This window comes from Schistocerca gregaria, chromosome 1, assembly GCF_023897955.1.
Source record: "Schistocerca gregaria isolate iqSchGreg1 chromosome 1, iqSchGreg1.2, whole genome shotgun sequence".
NCBI lineage: Eukaryota > Metazoa > Arthropoda > Insecta > Orthoptera > Acrididae > Schistocerca > Schistocerca gregaria.
In genome coordinates, this window is record NC_064920.1 from 620,729,780 (window position 1) to 620,748,400 (window position 18,621).

At 43.5% G+C, this 18,621-nt stretch overlaps 1 protein-coding gene and 1 non-coding gene across 5 annotated transcripts in view; one reads left to right on the forward strand and one right to left on the reverse strand.

Annotated features, from left to right (window-relative positions):
- Window positions 1-18,621, forward strand: part of LOC126359375 (uncharacterized) — a 661,877-nt gene that overhangs the window by 497,729 nt on the left and 145,527 nt on the right. The window lies entirely within an intron of this gene.
- Trnas-cga (transfer RNA serine (anticodon CGA)) lies at window positions 15,925-15,998 on the reverse strand. The gene has a single exon. It is a non-coding gene; the product is annotated as a tRNA-Ser (tRNA).

Here is an 18,621-nt window from a genome sequence, read left to right on the forward strand (position 1 = left end):
TTTGCTTGTTTCCCCTCACACGAATCCTAAAAGATGCCGTTTTGTCTGGGTCTTCTACATCCTACACACCGCTAGCATGTGTACGGTGTGTGGCAGACGTATTTACTCATAATAATCTAGGTGGCTCACCCTATAACTTGTTGGATAAGTCAGTTCGAAGATCGGTGGAAGGCTAGGCCGTAATTCCTCCACAGCAGCATGCCTAAGAAATGACTGCGATCTTCAGGCCGAACTTTGGGTTTTTAGATCCTATAGCAGCGGTGAATGATAACGGACATAGTATACGACAGAGAAAATGGTATAGAAGCAAAACCGTCCTTATCATCTGATAAGTTCAAGGCGGAGCTGCGGAAACAGGGCGCACAGGTAGCGGACCTGTTTTGTCGGTTCCTTATGTTGCCGGTAAACTAGACAGTTACGTAATCGACTAGCGGACTAGCACACCCTACCAGGCCCCCGTGCAAAAATGCCAGCGTTGCCTGTCCTGTCACCTGACCGCATTTCGCAACTGCTCTGTCACTTTACAGCCCTCTCCTCGTATTACTGATCCAGTGAAAATATATCTACCCTTCCCCAGCGAGAGTGTCCGGTACCGTCTACCAGTATTGCTTACAGTGGTGTTTTGAGACAGCTGTCCTCAGTACGGAAAATACACCCCGTTCACCGTTACTGTAATTTCACTAACAAAAGTAACACGCAAAATAAATTCTTGAGCATTCGAATTTTCTTTTCGGAAGAAACTAATGGTGACGTCTATGTTAATACAAATGTGACTTGCAGACGTCAAGTATCTGTACGTAGAACGTCTTTGCCCAATGATGTGTCACTCTGACTAACAGATCCGACTCGCATTTCGGAGGAGAGGGGTTTAAACCTTGTCACCCAGTTCCCTGTGGTGTACCTAATTCACGCCTGGCGGATAGATTGTTCCTCTGATTAGGACACGGGCTTTTCCTTCCCCATTTTTCAGATGAGATAGTGCGATTAATGAAATGTATAATAGATAGTGGTATGTGAGATACATGACACAATCCATGATTCGCTTCCATGCAATGCTGTCTCCTTTTCATGTTCTCCTTCCTCAATCCGTCGTGTATAAAAATGGTTCAAATGGCTCTGAGTACTATGGGACTTAACATCTATGGTCATCAGTCCCCTAGAACTTAGAACTACTTAAACCTAACTAACCTAAGGGCAGCACACAACACCCAACCATCACGAGGCAGAGAAAATCCCTGACCCCGCCGGGAATCGAGCCCGGGAACCCGGGCGTGGGAAGCGAGAACGCTACCGCACGACCACGAGATGCGGGCCGTCGTGTATAATTTTGCTTCCAAGGTAGCAGAATTCATTATCTTAATCTATTTCATTTTCACCGATATTGATAACTTTATTGCTAATAACTTAATGTTGCTCCCCCTTAATTTCATGATTCTTCGGTTTATCCTTAATCCTAACGAATTAGGCAAATGGTCTGAAACGTTACCATTTTATTGCTACAGATCTGCGCAGATGCAGATATATCAGCAGTAATATCGACTTTGCGGATGAATATCTACGTCCATGTGGATGCCTTCGGGTACTTATGCAGATGTCTGCAATAATAATACCTTTGTGGTCAAAAGTTAAACAACAACGTCAATACCAACATTTTCGTCTGTTTTTGAATTTCAAGCTGTCGATAGTAATTATGATTCTTTAAGCCACTACTGTTGCCCGTTTGGGAAAAAAAAATCCGCTATATTGACGATAAGCACAGAATCACGGGACGGCAGATGCGTTATTGACATATGCGAAGGCTTCCTGTTTCTTCGTGCATTTACGTGCACATCCTGCTCCAGTCGGGCCAGTAGCTACCTTATGCCTGAGTCATTCCTGTTTCTTTTACATTAGCAGAGGTGTCTTACGTAATTACGATAAGATGTTGCGAAGCGAACGAAGACTGTTCTAGGGAAGTCCATCCATTAGAAGCTTTGCTTCATCGTCTGACTCCTATTTGTGTATAATATTCGAGATAAATGATTTACAGAGTAAAATCAGTAATGGCATCGACGTTTCCCTTAAAATCGTTTACTAGAACCCATTCAAGACTTACTACATTGAGAAATGTAGCACGATAACTTAATTTAGCATTACGGTGGACTAAAGGACATTCGATACAAGAACTGCATGGTAAACTTTTAACAGCATGGAAGTTGTAGTGACAGCTTGTAAAAGCGTATGACTTCACAGTGTTAGGAAATAATCTACAGAAATTTCACAAAATCCATTTCAGTTCTTACGACACAGATTTTTAAGAAAATTTATCAGTAGTACTACAAACAGTGGTGTATTAAACTGTGGTTATGACCGACCTGCAGATTATTAATAAATGGAACGTGATCATGAAGTCCCACTTCAGCAGACCAAAATTGAGGCAAGGTGCAAGCCTACCCCCAGAACTGCAGCATACCGAATGGGTTAAAGTAGTTTGGAACATTTTTTCCCTTGGATACGGATAAAATATTTGTCGTTCCGCTTGCGAATGGGTATAGCATATTTCTTATCCGCATAAACTTGTACAGGATGTAAAAAGAAGTATTCCGTATTCTGAGAGGTACGGACTAAAACACGACAAAAACTTCTAGTAAACATGCGGTCTAAAATGCATACCCTAACAGCTAAAACAATTATCTTCGCTACTGTGGAACACATCTCTTCTACTGCAAACTCTTTGCTATTACGAACGACTTATATAACACAGTAAACAAGTGAAGACATACCCCTCTTCTTATTGACCACGTGTACAGCACGCAGTAATCATCTGATGCAAATCCACACACAGTTGAAGAAGCGCCCAATTTTATTTAATGTATAGACACGAATTATTGGCGATGACTAATGTAACTTTACGCACTACCAAACAGGTTGGCTGCTGCAAGGTACCTTCAGTTCCTCTGAAAAGACTTGCCTGACCTGCTAGACGAAATACCATACCAGCAACGGTTGGAGATGTAGTTAATGTGTGAAGGAGCAGTAACCCATTTTCTCCGAAATGTACAAGAAAACCTCACACATGATCGATCGATTGGTTGAGGATGTCCAATACGTTGACTGTCTCGTTCCCCCGATTATCGTCCCTTGGATTTTTGGCTGTGGGGGCACTTGTACACTGTGGTGTCTGCAAGTCGTATTAATGATTTACAAACAGTACAGGAGCCTGTTATCGGTGACCTGTCACCACATTCGTGGCCAGCATGGAATTTTTGAGAGCGTGTGTGATTTCTCACATCGGACGAAAGCATTCTTTACTATGAATGGGCACTGTGCGGAGCATTTCCTTTAGCGATGACTCACAAGTGCGGGTCGTATGTAATAGCGAGCAGATTGCATTAGAAGCTCTGCTGTTTGACGGTAAAAGGATAACATTATTTCATTCGTATACTCATTTGTTTACTGCATTCTAAAGGTAATAGCATTTGGAAATTTGTGGTAAGTTCCTGTGAGACCAAACTGCTGAGTCGTGGGTCCCTAGGCTTACACACTATTTAACCTACCTTACGCCAAGAAGTACAACATACACACCCATGCCCGAGGGAAGACCCGAACCTCCGACGGAGGGAGCTGCGGGAACCGTGGCAAGGCGCCTGAGACCGCACGACAACCCCGCGCGGCTGGTAATAGCAAAGAGCTTGCAGTAGAAGAGATATGTTGCACGGCAGCAAAGAAGGACAGGTAGTCATACCCATCTAAAGAGCCCACCCGTGTTTACCCGAGTGTTTTGTCTTCGTTTGATTCACGTTACCATCTCTCAAAATATGGAGTGCTTTTTCAAACACCCTTTACTTATAGCGAAGATTGGTACCAGGACACGTTATTTCCAGTTAGTGAACCATTCTACAGAATGGGCACCAGCGTTTCGATACTGGGCCCCGCAGATTCGCAATTGTTTCCGGCGGCAGAGGGTGACGTCACGCCGTCCAGAGTCTAGATATTGCACACGAGGCGACGGCCACTCCTGCGCGGGGTCGTTGTCCCCGTGGCAACTGCGCAGTAACTTCCCAGCACAGCTTTCCCCACGTAGTCACCACCACCAAGGCCGTTTACAAATCCGGCGCGACATTCTGGCAGCCCGAGCAGACGGAGGCGTGCTGGGACGCGTCACTCACTGCAAGAGGAGCGCCTCCCTTGCTGCACCTCTACAAATCTCAAGCATTCTGTCCACCAGGCAAGGATCCAGGGTTCAGTTCTGGTGGACAGCATAGTTTGTTATGGCCCCTCACTCCTCGCCATATAGAATTTTCTCATTCCTACTTTTGTTTAATAAGCCACAGCTGCAAAATACTAACGCGAATTATTTACAGACGAATGGAACAACTGGTAGAAGCCGACCTCGGGAAAGATCAGTTTGGATTCCGTAGAAATGTTGGAACACGTGAGGCAATACTGACCTTACGACTTATCTTAGAAGAAAGATTAAGCAAAGGCAAACCTACGTGTCTAGCATTTTTAGACTTACAGAAAGCTTTTGAAAATGTTGACTGGAATAGTCTCTTTCAAATTCTGAAGGTCGCAGGGGTAAAATACAGGGAGCGAAAGTCTATTTGCAATTTGTACAGAAACCAGATGGCAGTTATAAGAGTCGAGGGGCATGAAAGGTAAGCAGTGGTTGGGAAGGGAGTGAGACAGGGTTGTAGCCTCTCCCCAATGTTATTCAATCTGTATATTGAGCAAGCAGTAAAGGAAACAAAAGAAAAATTCGGAGTAGGTATTAAAATCCAGGGAGAAGAAATAAAAACTTTGAGGTTCGCCGATGACATTGTAATTCTGTCAGAGACAGCAAAGGACTTGGAAGAGCAGTTGAACGGAATGGACAGTGTCTGGAAAGGAGGATATAAGATGAATATCAAAAAAAGTAAAACGAGGATAATGGAATGTAGTCAAATTAAATCGGGTGATGCTGAGGGAATTAGATTAGGAAATGAGGCACTTAAAGTAGTAAATGTGGTTTGCTATTTGGGGAGCAAAATAACTGATGATGGTCGAAGTAGAGAGGATATAAAATGTAGACTGGCAATGGCAAGGAAAGCGTTTCTTAAGAAGAGAAATTTGTTAACATGGGGTATAGATTTAAATGTCAGGAAGTCGTTTCTGAAAGTATTTGTATGGAGTGTAGCCATGTATGGAAGTGAAACGTGGACAATAAATAGTTTGGACAAGAAGAGAATAGAAGCTTTCGAAATGTGGTGCTACAGAAAAATGTTGAACATAAGGTGGGTAGATCACGTAACTAATTAGGAGGTATTGAATAGGATTGGGGAGAAGAGAAGTTTGACTAGAAGAAGGGATCAGTTGGTAGGACATGTCCTGCGGCATAAAGGGATTACAAATTTAGTATTGGAGGGCAACGTGGAGGGTAAAAAACGTAGATGGAGACAAAGAGATGAATACACTAAGCAGATTCAGAAGGATGTAGGTTGCAGTAGGTACTGGGACATGAAGGAGCTTGCACAGGATAGATTAGCATGGAGAGGTGCATCAAACCAGTCTCAGGACTGAAGACCACAACAACAACAACACTTTTGTGCCACAAGTGCTTAGGATTTTAGTTCTCCTCCTTCAAGGTTTAGGCATTTGCGTCTGTTCCGTCTTCACTTTTCATTGCCACCTCGTTCTGGCTATTCGTGCGCCCCCTCTTCCTCTTCGCTGGTACAGTACTGCCTGACGTGGGATTCTCTCTACACTTAATCTCTATCGTTGATGTTTCGACAGTGGTTTATTTTCTCCAATCTTTTCATTAATACTATACATATCTAGTTGGGTTCTACTGTTTTAATTTCTTTTATGGTGTTCCCTAGCAACACCTCTCACTTTCCTCAGAAACGTCATTTCTGCTGATTATAGTTTACATCTGTCACGTTTTTTACGGATCCGTGATTCACTTCCGTGTAGAAATACCAGTGCATCTATGGTTTTATAAATTTTAACTTTGTTTCCTTTCATATTTTGTTCTGGAATGTTTTGTTATACGTTCTACGTATTGATTGATATTTGTTAATCTTATTCTCTATGTTTTTGACAATATCATAGCGTAAATCGTATCGTAGTAAATTAATTTATAAAATTAGAAGCGAAACTCGCTTGACGTGAAATTGTTTATATCATGACCGTTTTCGACAGTAACTCTCATCCTCAGATTCCCATGTCTCCCGGAAATATAATTGCATCTCAGTTTAGTCGACCTACTGGTAAAATGCTTCAGTTATAACATAGAGCTCGACACTAGTTTGGCAGATATATAAAATTTGCTAAATAAACTATCCATAGCTCCAAGAAGGAGTACAGGAGCAAAAACAGGTACATTCATGATTGATGTACTGTTTTGTAACGTTAAATCAAGTCATAAATACAATGTGCAGCATAAACCGCTGACGTCTGTAATTGCCCCTCTATTTATTTTTATATTTACATTTCACTGTGTTTTGTTTGAAACACTACGTACATGAATGCGTGGTGTCTTTTCTTTCGTACATGCCGGAAATAACAGACAACACGCAGAATCCGCAGCTGTGATAGAATAGGTGGCGCTCGGTGCGGAGTGTGAATCTGCCGTGAGGCTAAAAAATTATTCAAATGGCTCTGAGCACTATGGGACTTAACTTCTGAGGTCATCAGTCCCCTAGAACTTAGAACTACTTAAACCTAACTAACCTAAGGACATCACACACATCCATGCCCGAGGCAGAATTCGAACCTGTGACCGTAGCGGTCGCGCGGTTCCAGACTGTAGCGTCTAGAACCGCTCGGCCACTCTGGCCGGCCGGCCGTGAGGCGTGCCGGGGTAGTCGGTGGAGTTGCGATAACGCTGTGTCCCGGGTGGTGCAGTGGTTAACGCAGCTGCCTAGGAAGTAGGAGATGTCGGGTTCGAATCCCGGTCCAGCACATATTTTCACTCGTTGCCGCTGATTCCGCGTAATGTCTCGATGCAACTGACAGCACTCCCCTTTCCTTTCTTCCCCTCTCCATTTTCAATTTACATATACTACACACATTGTTTTTGACTGTTATATATATAATAATATTTTGTTTGAGATACGTATTTGCATTTAAAATTCCTCCTTCGTCTCAGCTGTACAGGTAACTGTTGTGTCATCGACATAAATTATAAGTTTCTGACTTGTATAATCTGGGAAATCATTTACACTGAGAATAAATAGAGTTGGTCCGGGAAGAGAAGCTTGTGGCACACCGTGCCTGACAGTTTATAACTCAGATCTATAATTAAATTTCTATCACTGGTATGGTTGATTTATGTGGGCTGTCTCCTATTTGTAATGTACGATTAATTATGTCATAGCATTTTCCTCGAATCCCGTACCGAGAAAGTTTTTCCGTTAGCTTAGAATGATTCACGCAGTTAAATGCTTTAGAAAAGTCCAAGAGGAGCCCTCAAGTTTTCTGTTTCCTGTCAAGTGGACTCAGAATATGTTGAAATAAATCTGTTGTTGTAACAACAATAAAATATATAAAAATTTTAAGATAATAATAATTTGTTTACAGCAGTATCTGTGGTCTGGTGAATAGCGTCGTTACCTCTAGGTTTGCGAGCACCCGGATTCGATCCTTGATCAAGATTTTCTTCATCGGGACTGGGTGTCTTTGTTGTCCTTATCTTCATCATGCGCAAATCGCCGAACTGTCGTCAAATGGAATGACTTCCCATCAGGCGGCGAAACAAACCCAGACGGAGTCTCCCGGCCCCTTGAGGCCATACCATCATTTCATTTCAGTGCATTGCTTTAGCACACCTTGCAAGAAATTACAGTTCAGTGGCTTAGAGAACTTGAAAAGCAATTGTCCGAAAATCTGAGCAGTATATGTGACATACAATTAATTTTAAAAGTATAGCGCCAGTAGTAACAATAGAAACTTTGATATGCAGTAATCCATATATAAAATCAAAGTGTGCACTCACCATTACCATTATTTGCATTAGCACTTTCATTTGAAGATAGGTTTGCAGATTACGACTGTGTGAGCTTGTAAATGGGGAAAATGCAGTTTAGTTTCTTTCTGCCTACGTTCATAAAATTTAGTCCTTCCGCTGTTTTTTTTCTTTTTTCTTTTTTTTTTCGTTGTAGGAGCTTTCTATCCGTGCCAGCTCCATCTGTGGACTCGCGAATCTTGTCAGATTTGATGTTGGCGGCGGGTATGTCGAGCCTGTGAATCACCGCTGTACCAGGCCGGAATGATATCTTTTAGCTATCAGCCCATCCACTTGGGCAAGCCCTGAAACAAGCAACCGAAGTCTGCTGTGATAAACATAGCTTGCAATTTTCTATAAATCCTTGCCATTTTCATGGTCTCTGAAAGTCAGCTGAGAAATTTGGAAATTGATAAGAAAAGTCAATAGAAGTGCCGCTGGTAACAATCTGGGGAATCTTGTATCAAGTGGCTGTACCGTATTCTAGGTGATTAGGAACTTAGTCCACCAAGGGCGTACATGAACCGGAGAAGGTGTCACACAAGAGGGACCTGAGCTCAATCCCCTAGTAACAGCTAACTACACTGAGGTGACAAGTCATGGGATGGCGACATGCACATTTACAGATGGCAGTAGTACTGTATATACAAGTTACAAGGGCGGTGCATTGGTGGAACTGTCATTTGAAATCAGTTGACTCTTGTGATGAGGAGACAGTCGTGGTTTTGGCCTCACGACGGGAACTAAAATACGTTAGACACATGTAAAATTCCATTTCGGAAATCTTCAGGGAATTCAATATTCCGAGACCCACAATGTCAAGAGTGTGCCGGAAATACCAAATTTCAGGCGTTGCCTCCCACCATGGACAACGCAGTGGCCGACGGCTTTCACTCAACGACCGAGAGCAGCGGCGTTTGCGTATAGCTGTCAGTGCTAACAAACAAGCAACACCGCGTGAAATAACCGCAAAAATCAATATGAGACGTACGAAGAACGTATCCGTTAGGACAGAGAGGCGAAATTTGGCGTTGATGGGCTATGGCAGCAGATGACCGACTCAAGTCCCTTTCCTAACAGCACGACATAGCTCGCAGCGCCTCTCATTGGAGCGTTACCATATCGTTTGGACTGTAGACGACAAGAAAACCGTGGCCTGGTGAGATGAGTCCCGATTTCAGTTGGTAAGGTTAGAGAGGCGTAGGTTGCCAACAAAGCACTGTGCAAGCCGGTGGGGGCTCCAAAATGGCCTGAGCTGTGCTCACACATAATGGATTGGGTCCTCTATGTTCGACTACTTGGAGACAATTGCAGCCGTTCATGGACTTCATGTTCCCAACAACGATGGAACTTTATGGACGACAGTGTGCTATGCCACCGGGCCTCAATTGATTTAAGGGACATTCTGGACATTTAGAGCGATTGCTTTGGCAACGCATATCGCCCGACGTGAATCCCATCGAACATTTATGGGAGAATCGAGATATCAGTCCGTGCAGAATATTCAGCTCTGGCAACACTTCCGCAATCACGAACTCTATAAAGGCAGCATGGCTGCATTTCTGCAGGGAACTTTCAACGACTTGTTTAGTCCAAGCCACGTCGAGTTGCAGCACTAGGCTGGGCGAAAGGAGGTCCGACACGATATGAGGAGATAGTCCATACGTTTTGTCACCTCAGTGTATATTGGTTAACGAAGCCCTGAAATATTTGAATTATCTGACTCCGCATCTCAGGCTCGCGAGAAAGCACGATTGCCGCGATTGCTAAAAATGCGCTGCTTCCTGGACAGGGGAGGCGCGCCGGCCCTGGATCGAATCCGCCCGGCGGATTAACGACGTGGGCCAGTGTGTCCGGCAAGCCTGGCTGTGGTTTTTAGGCGGTTTTACACATCCCGCTAGGTGAATACCGGGCTGGTCCCTACATCCCGCTTCAGTTACACGACACGCAGACATTTGTAACACTTCCGCACTATTTCATGGTTTACACTAGACGCAGACAGCTGGGGTACACTGATTCCGTCTTGGGAGGGTATGTGATGGCGGCAGGAAGGACATCCGGCCACCCCTTTAAATTAAACTTGCCAAATCCGTTGTAACCACGCCGACCCTGCGAACATTGCGGGACAAAGGCGCAAGTGAAAGTAAGAAAGAGGAAAGAAAGTGTAAAACTTCAGTCAAGCAAGCACTCTAATGAAACAACCTCAATAAAGTCAAAGGGTCAATCACAATTCGATATATGCTGTAAATCGGTAGCAGTATATTCCTCTCATACGAATGTTGCACCGTTGTGTTTCTGGTTATCATAAATCAAAATTATATCCATTTCAATACTTATCAAACAATTCTGCCCTGGAGCCCGCATGCCTTACAGTGCAAGACCCCCGGTAAAGCAATGTTATATTTAAGTATCCAGCGACAGCAAACTGGAACTCTTTGGTGGCCGCCCCATTCTCGCGTACTAATGGCAAGATACTTAAGCCGTTGTCACATTAGAGGCAGGTAGCTCCCGTAATTACAGAGTTCCGAAACAGTTTTTAATCCATATAACACACAGGAAATCCCTCACACTGATTGTTCGTTGGCCTCTCTGTAGTCGTGTTATATATATACAGGAAAGACCTGGAAACTCGATCGTGTACAAATCTTGACGGTGAGCTTAAGGTGTTGACTTCGCCAGCAGATCGAAAATAACGTAAGAAATTGTAACCCAGAGATTTTTCTGTGATGCATGATACTCGTCGAGAACCCTCAGCATTTGTGCAGTTGGTTCCATACAAAGAAAGAGAGTTTAACTGTGTGATAATCGCACCAAAGGTTAATACTCTACAGTTAATGACGATTCCAGTGATCATAGGCCTACCGCATAGTTAACTGACAAGTCTATAAACTTAATCGGCAAATTAATACAACAATATCAATTTTCCTCAGACATCTGCACCCTCTGTGATGGAAAAGGATCACTTTTGATATCCTTCAATCAGGAAGCCACGAGATGGTGTAAATCGGGAAAATGCGGATCCACTGCGTTCAAATTTCGCCGTCGCGTATATGGACGAGTTCCTTCCGTGGTCGCTGTCCTGGCGCGAAGACAGATTCTCCAACCTTAGCGCCAGGTGATCTCGCAGCGTCGTTTGTCCCAAGCCGCAGGAACCGTCTTCAGTGTCAACGCCGGTCAAGTTGTCTTTGGAAACTGTAAGAGGCAGTGAAATGGAAATGAGGTGGATGCATAAAACGTAGGTAAACTGTTTATTATTTCAAAATTAATCGACACAAGTGTTAACATATTCACACCACTGTGAGGCAATACGGTCAATGCCTTCATAGAAAAATATTTGTAGTTGCCTACGGAACCGTGATTGTACCCAAGAGTGCTCCTCTTCATCCGAAGCAAACTGACAGCTGTGAATGTATTACTTCAGGCCTCCAAAAATAGGAAATCCGCAAGTAGAGAGAGATTAGGGATTGTATGGAGGATGTGAAAGGGATTATCAGCGAAACTTCTGCAGCATAATCGAAACAATCTTAGCAACATGTGAGCCCACCCTTATGTTTCAACTAAGCTGCAGAATTTTTGCTGGAAATCCCTTACACATGCTCCAAACAGTCACTGACCTTAACATATCAAAAACGGAACATTTGAAGCCCAGAATACCGGTAAGCAAGGGAGATCTAAGCTTAACGTCCCGCCGTTAGCATGGTCATTATAGACGGAGCACAAGCTCGGATTACTAAAGGATGGGGAAGGAAATCGACCGTGCGCTTTTCAAACAAACCATCCTGGCATTTGCCATATGCGATTTAGGGCAATCACGAAAACCTAAATGTCGATGGCCGGATGGGGACTTCCCGGGATTTGGACTGTTGTCTCACTGAACGCGAGTCCTGTGCGCTAACCACTGCGCCATCTCGCTTGGTCTAAATTATTGACAGTGCGAACCAGAGGTGACGATGCAATGTTTCCAACAACAGCCCGTACCATGTGCTGGGCCCTACTCTGACAACCGCAATTCTCCTCGAATCCACCACTGTGATGCTGTCTGCAGAAATGAGACTCGTCTACAAAGAGGACGTGCTGCCACTCTCGTGTCCAATGCACTACTGTCTACGCATCTCTCTCTGTTGCCGAGTTAAGGGCAGGAACAGTGGACGCCGTTCTGACAGCTTTGGTGTTCCACACATAGTCCCACTGTCCATGTGGGTGCTTGTAATGGCTCAGACAAGCCCATTTCATGGATCACAGCAAACAATGTCAGTTCTTTCAGGTACTAGTCGCGTAAGACCGTTGAGATCCTGTGTGGTGGTGCATCAGGTGAACTGCTGTTGGCGTGCCTCTCACTGTTGGCAAATTAAGGGAAGGAATAGGGGTCATCCTGCCGGCAGTTTGTGGGGCTCCAGAAGTCATCACACTGTCCTTAAGGACACCTGCACTGCAGCAGTCAAGCTCATTTCATAGTTGAAAGTATGTGACGTTGGTGAAAGATCCTGCATGGCAGAACGAGGAATGGCAGTCCCGTCGGGCGCTAGTCGCTTGGGACTGTTCGGATCCTGCGTGACGCTGCGTGTGACCCTCTCGAACCCGTCGATTCCATATTAGCATGACATACCAACACGAGAGGCAACAGCGTGAAACGATAAACCGCAGTTTACACATCACAATTGCGGGCAGTCGAGAACAAAATGCACTTATCTACGGTTCTCCTTGTTACACGAGACACAACTCAAGCATATCACGAACAACTAATATTCAAATGCAGTTTGTGAATGAGAAACCCACTAGGTAATAATTTATTCAGAATCTAGATGTCATTACCTCTGTCTAATTCGTGCGGTCTCGGTAAAATACTAGTAGCCAGCAATGTTAATTCGAAATGGCGCTGGTTTCGCCCCTTATTGGCTGACCTCGCACTTGGGACGACGTCCCGTGGCAAATGGCACGCAGCTCTACCAAAATAGCGCGCATTCCTCGCCGGCGGCGACCGTTCTCCTGCACTAGCTGACGATCGCCGCTCGCAGCGCGATGCCTCTACACCTCCGGTGTAAATAACCTGCAAAGCGATTTACGCCCCTCGGGCCAGCACGAGAGGTCGGCCGCCACTGAATAATGCATCTGCCCGCCCTGTTGGAACGTTTACGGGAGGGCGCCGAGCCACTGCACTCGTGCTGCTCTCGTCACGTCTTCCTGAAATTATGACCTTGTTGTGCCGGGAGTGCACCCGTGTCTATTTCTGTTGACCGAGGACAGATCTGAGCTGAAACAAAGGAGCACTTACGAAGAATGGAACGTATGTAAATGCTTAGAGTACTACGCTTCGTAACAGCTTCTGGATGTCCAAAAGGAAATGTATCTATTGCTCTAAGGTAAAATAATCATCTCTGCATAATGCTTTCGTCGAAAATGTACGCTGTAATGTCGGTGTAACGAAATACTGTCACGCAGATTTCGGGATCAAGTACAACCTACGATAGCAGGGTACTCAACAAAAACTAATATTTAAAGCATGTTTAGTGAGCACATATGAACGTAGAGACGCAGCTGTAATGTATACCAGCCAAATCTCCAGACATAGGAGGCGAACTTCTGATTTCCAGTTTTTTCTCCCGCCTCCCGATTATTCCATTATTTCTCCGGATTTTTAGCTAATTATCGTCAAACATAATACGTTTATTTCGGAAACGCGCGATTTCAGGTTTTTTTGACCACTGGTCGGAAGTTATTCGCTGGTTAGTCGTTTTTAATCGATGTACATATAGAAGTTTATAAAAACCAAGGAGTTGAGCGCGACCTGTACATCGATAGTTATTTTTGTTCATTCCAGCGCATTTTGTTGAATGTTCACTCGTATTGCTCAGTGTTGCGCCCTGTTTGGACTCGTGTTTGTGTCTTGTCGTTGTGTTCAAGTGAAGCCGCTTTTTAGCGGCCGGTGTGGCCAAGCGGTTCAAGGCGTTTCAGTCTGGGACCACGCGACCGCTACGGTCGCAGGCTCGAATCCTACCTCGGGCATGGATGTGCGTGATGTCCTTAGATTAGTTAGGTTTAAGTAGTTCTAGGCGACTGATGACCTCAGATCTTAAATCCCATAGTGCTCAGAGCCATTTTTGATGTCGTTTTTTAATCAACTTTTTTTTATTATCATGATAGATCTTTGGAGTTAAAGTTAATGTTACTTTATTACCGGAATCCCTGAAAGGCTTTATTTTTGTGGAAGCGGTTATTGGACATGTAGCTTACTCGTCATATTCATAGTGTTTTGATTCGATGTTTTGTTTCTCATTACAATAAAAAAAATGTAACGCTCTTTTGTTGAAGTAATATTCGGAACAATTTCCGTGCATTATAGAGTCGAAGGAAACATGCGCGATCGTGCAGTGCGGTTGTAAATAAACATGGATGATCGCCTAACAGTCAAGCTGGGCAGCACAAGTCGGCAGTGGAGAAAATGTAAAAATTACTGGAATTGAATGTTCGAAATGGGGCAGATCCCACTCCCCTCCACTCATCCTCACTCTGTCCAGATAACATGGAGCTTTAGTAAGGCACTTATTACAGAGGGGGGCCATTTCAAGAAGATAAAGTTGAAATGACTGTCTTGAAGTATTATAAATGAGGTAAAACGTAGGTTAAATGTTTTCTTTTACGTGTAACTGTGCACCATGCAGCAACCCACGATATGTAAATGGTTGTCTCTACCTTAGTTTACGAATCAACGTTTCGGGTAGTTCGAGGGTTTTCATTTGCTTTTTTATATAGTTATTATATAGCTTTGCGTTACTTGGAAACCCTCAAATCAGTTGTTTCGAGATTATACTGAAAAAGAGCTACGGACTCTAGTCATCGGTACCTCCAGATTTCTAAAACGGTAAATCCCGATTTTTTTTTTAAGTGGCAGGTATGAGAATGCTCATAATTCTACTTATATTCTATTAAATAATGTATAAATAAATGTTTTGTGTTTGTGTGTTTATTAAAACTGTTCACTTGATAGCTAAAACGGGCTCAATCGACACAATGTCTTCAAAAAGTTACGCTATACAAGTTACTAATTTATAGCTAAAAACACGTAAAGAAAGAAAAAACATATTACACCAATGATTATGAAACATAATCATAAAACAAAAGTTAATATCAAATGTGGTAAAAAAGCTACCAAAAAAATAAGTTAAGCCGCACATTCCCGCCACCAGCACACTGGTTATTAGGGTCAGTCAGTCCCAGAAATTTACAAATTTATGATACATAATTGGAAAATGCGGAAATAGGAATATTAAACCTGCACCTCGTCAGCGAACCATGTACTATAGCCCCTAATCATCAGCGGCCAACGTACACCACGCGGCAATATTAATATTAAACTATCGTGGAAATTAGTTAGCAAGTCATTACTGTGGCTAACGGTTTTCATACATCTATGTTTGGATCGGTTTGGCTGTGGCCTGGAGCAACCGATAACATTTACAGAATGAATGAACGTAAGAACAACACAACAGCCAGTTACCGAACGGAGAAAATCTTCGAACCGGCTGGAATCCAACCCGGGCTCTTTCAGTGAGCAATCCGTCGCGCTAACGGCACAGCTACCAAGACACAGGATGAATCTTCCGGCTGCGGCTAAGCCATTTCTCCAGTTGCTTCAAGGTGTGATTGTTCAGAAACGTATGCAGGTTCGGTGGTTTTGATGCACTGCGTAAATGAGGCACAAAATGGTAGACTTACCGGTAGTATTGGTAGATAAAAATTATTTGATACGAAATTTCCGCGCTTTTGTGTAATGAAAGCAGCTACTTCTGATTCAAATACAGTATATATGCACAAACAAAAAATATGTATAATTATTATTGTTATTTTGTGCTCAATAGAATGTTCTTCTTCCTGATCAAAAGCAAGAATTTCGTGTCATTGATAAATGCGGAAGTTGTTTATGAATAGCAGAAACATGAAACATCCTGGCAGATTAAAACTGTGTGCCGGACCGAGACTCGAACTCGGGACCATTGCCTTTCGAGGGCAAGTGCTCTACCAACTAAGCTACCAAGCACGACTCAAGCCCCGTCCTCACAGCTTCATTCTAGAAGCAGAAACATGTTTTACATAAGTTCGACGAAGCACTGAAGCGTTGTTTAAGATATTTTCGTTTTTTTATTATTTTACCATTTTTTTAGGAAATAATATTTTCGGGACTATATGATACATCTGTATTGTTTTCTTTATTTTTACTACACCATCCCTCTGCATCCACAAATCAACGATTTTCGATTTAAACTTGGGTTGAAAGCTGATAGATTCAATTTTGCTGTAAGTGTCGTTCACTTTTAAGTCAACGGTACTAGAACAGAAATGTTACAGTTTACCTGACACTTTATTTATCCCCACTCCGTTTCTGGGTGGTTCATTGCTTCTCATTCTTAGGGGAATCTAGTAAGGGACTGAGTGCACATAAAGAAAGCGATCGTTTGAGGTAACGTCCTAACGTGCAGGTAACGTGGGCATGACTTTAACAGAACAATGCTACTATGAAAACTACCGTAGTCTACGGTTACTTACGACAGTCTACAGTAGCTGACGATAGTTCCACAACTCTACTTGTGATGTTTTACAGTAACCTACGATAGTTTTGCAACGCTAGATTGTGGCTGCCAGACCATGGACAACTGGTGCGTCGCCGGCGCACCTGAGCATGGTTCAGTGACACGAGGCGTGGCCGCTGACTGTGTAGGGTGGCCGCCGCGTGCCGCCGCGACTGTCGCGGCTATTAATAGAGCCGTGTTCACCACACCCGAGGCCCAATTACCGAGTTTTTCTGACCGTAGCGAGTAAACAGGATGTCGCCGCAGCCGCGCTCAACGGATGCCTCTGCCCCTCCGCCGTAAGAACTCTCCAACACTTTCTGCAACAGCCGCCATTAATGGCACTCTCGAGAGTATATCATTTCCTTTCTCCACTGAATCTCCAGGTGCCGTCCTCGTTCAGAACATCAACATTCGTTGCCCTGTCTCTAATGAGGCGTCACAACAACACTGTCAATTCACACTACTGTAACAGGTAGTTTACGTCGTACGCCTCGTGATGTCCACTGGAAAAATGCAGGAGTTAGACAAAAGTATGGAATCGCCGCGATAAATGCAAACCTGAACATAAGTACAGACACTACCCACGAATTCAGGTTACACTGTTGAATTTGGACACGAACCAGTCTTGATCAAAACAGTGTTGTGTCTAGCTAAGAGTTCATTATGTCGGAGTTAGTGAATTCTAACGCGGAGAGCCAGTCATGACAAAACTCTACGAGCTGGTGAGCAAGATGTATGAGACAGGCGAAATACCCTCAGACTTCAAGAAGAATATAATAATTCCAATCCCAAAGAAAGCAGGTGCTGACAGATGTGAAAATTACCGAACAATAAGTTTAATAAGTCACAGCTGCAAAATACTAACGCGAATTCTTTACAGACGAATGGAAAAACTGGTAGATGCGGACCTCGGGGAGGATCAGTTTGGATTCCGTCGAAATGTTGGAACACGTGAGGCAATACTGACCTTACGACTTATCTTAGAAGAAAGATTAAGAAAAGGGAAACCTACGTTTCTAGCATTTGTAGACTTAGAGAAAGCTTTTGACAATGTTGACTGGAATACTCTTTTTCAAATTCTAAAGGTGGCAGGGGTAAAATACAGGGAGCGAAAGGCTATTTACAATTTGTACAGAAACCAGATGGCAGTCATAAGACTCGAGGGGCATGAAAGGGAAGCAGTGGTTGGGAAAGGAGTGAGACAGGGTTGTAGCCTCTCCCCGATGTTATTCAATCTGTATATTGAGCAAGCAGTAAAGGAAACAAAAGAAAAATTTGGAGTAGGTATTAAAATTCATGGAGACGAAGTAAAAACTTTGAGGTTCGCCGATGACATTGTAATTCTGTCAGAGACGGCAAAGGACTTGGAAGAGCAGTTGAACGGAATGGACAGTGTCTTGAAAGGAGGATATAAGATGAACATCAACAAAAGCAAAACGAGGATAATGGAATGTAGTCCAATTAAATCGGGTGATGCTGAGGGAATTAGATTAGGAAATGAGACACTTAAAGTAGTAAAGGAGTTTTGCTATTTAGGAAGTAAAATAACTGATGATGGTCGAAGTAGAGAGGATATAAAATGTAGACTGGCAATGGCAAGGAAAGCGTTTCTGAAGAAGAGAAATTTGTTAACATCGAATATAGATTTAAGTGTCAGGAAGTCATTTCTGAAAATATTTGTTTGGAGTGTAGCCATGTATGGAAGTGAAACATGGACGATAACTAGTTTGGACAAGAAGAGAATAGAAGCTTTCGAAATGTGGTGCTACAGAAGAATACTGAAGATAAGGTGGATAGATCACGTAACTAATGAGGAGGTATTGAATAGGATTGGGGAGAAGAGAAGTTTGTGGCACAACTTGACTAGAAGAAGGGATCGGTTGGTAGGACATGTTTTGAGGCATCAAGGGATCACAAATTTAGCATTGGAGGGCAGTGTGGAGGGTAAAAATCGTAGAGGGAGACCGAGAGATGAGTACACTAAACAGATTCAGAAGGATGTAGGTTGCAGTAGGTACTGGGAGATGAAGAAGCTTGCACAGGATAGAGTAGCATGGAGAGCTGCATCAAACCAGTCTCAGGACTGAAGAC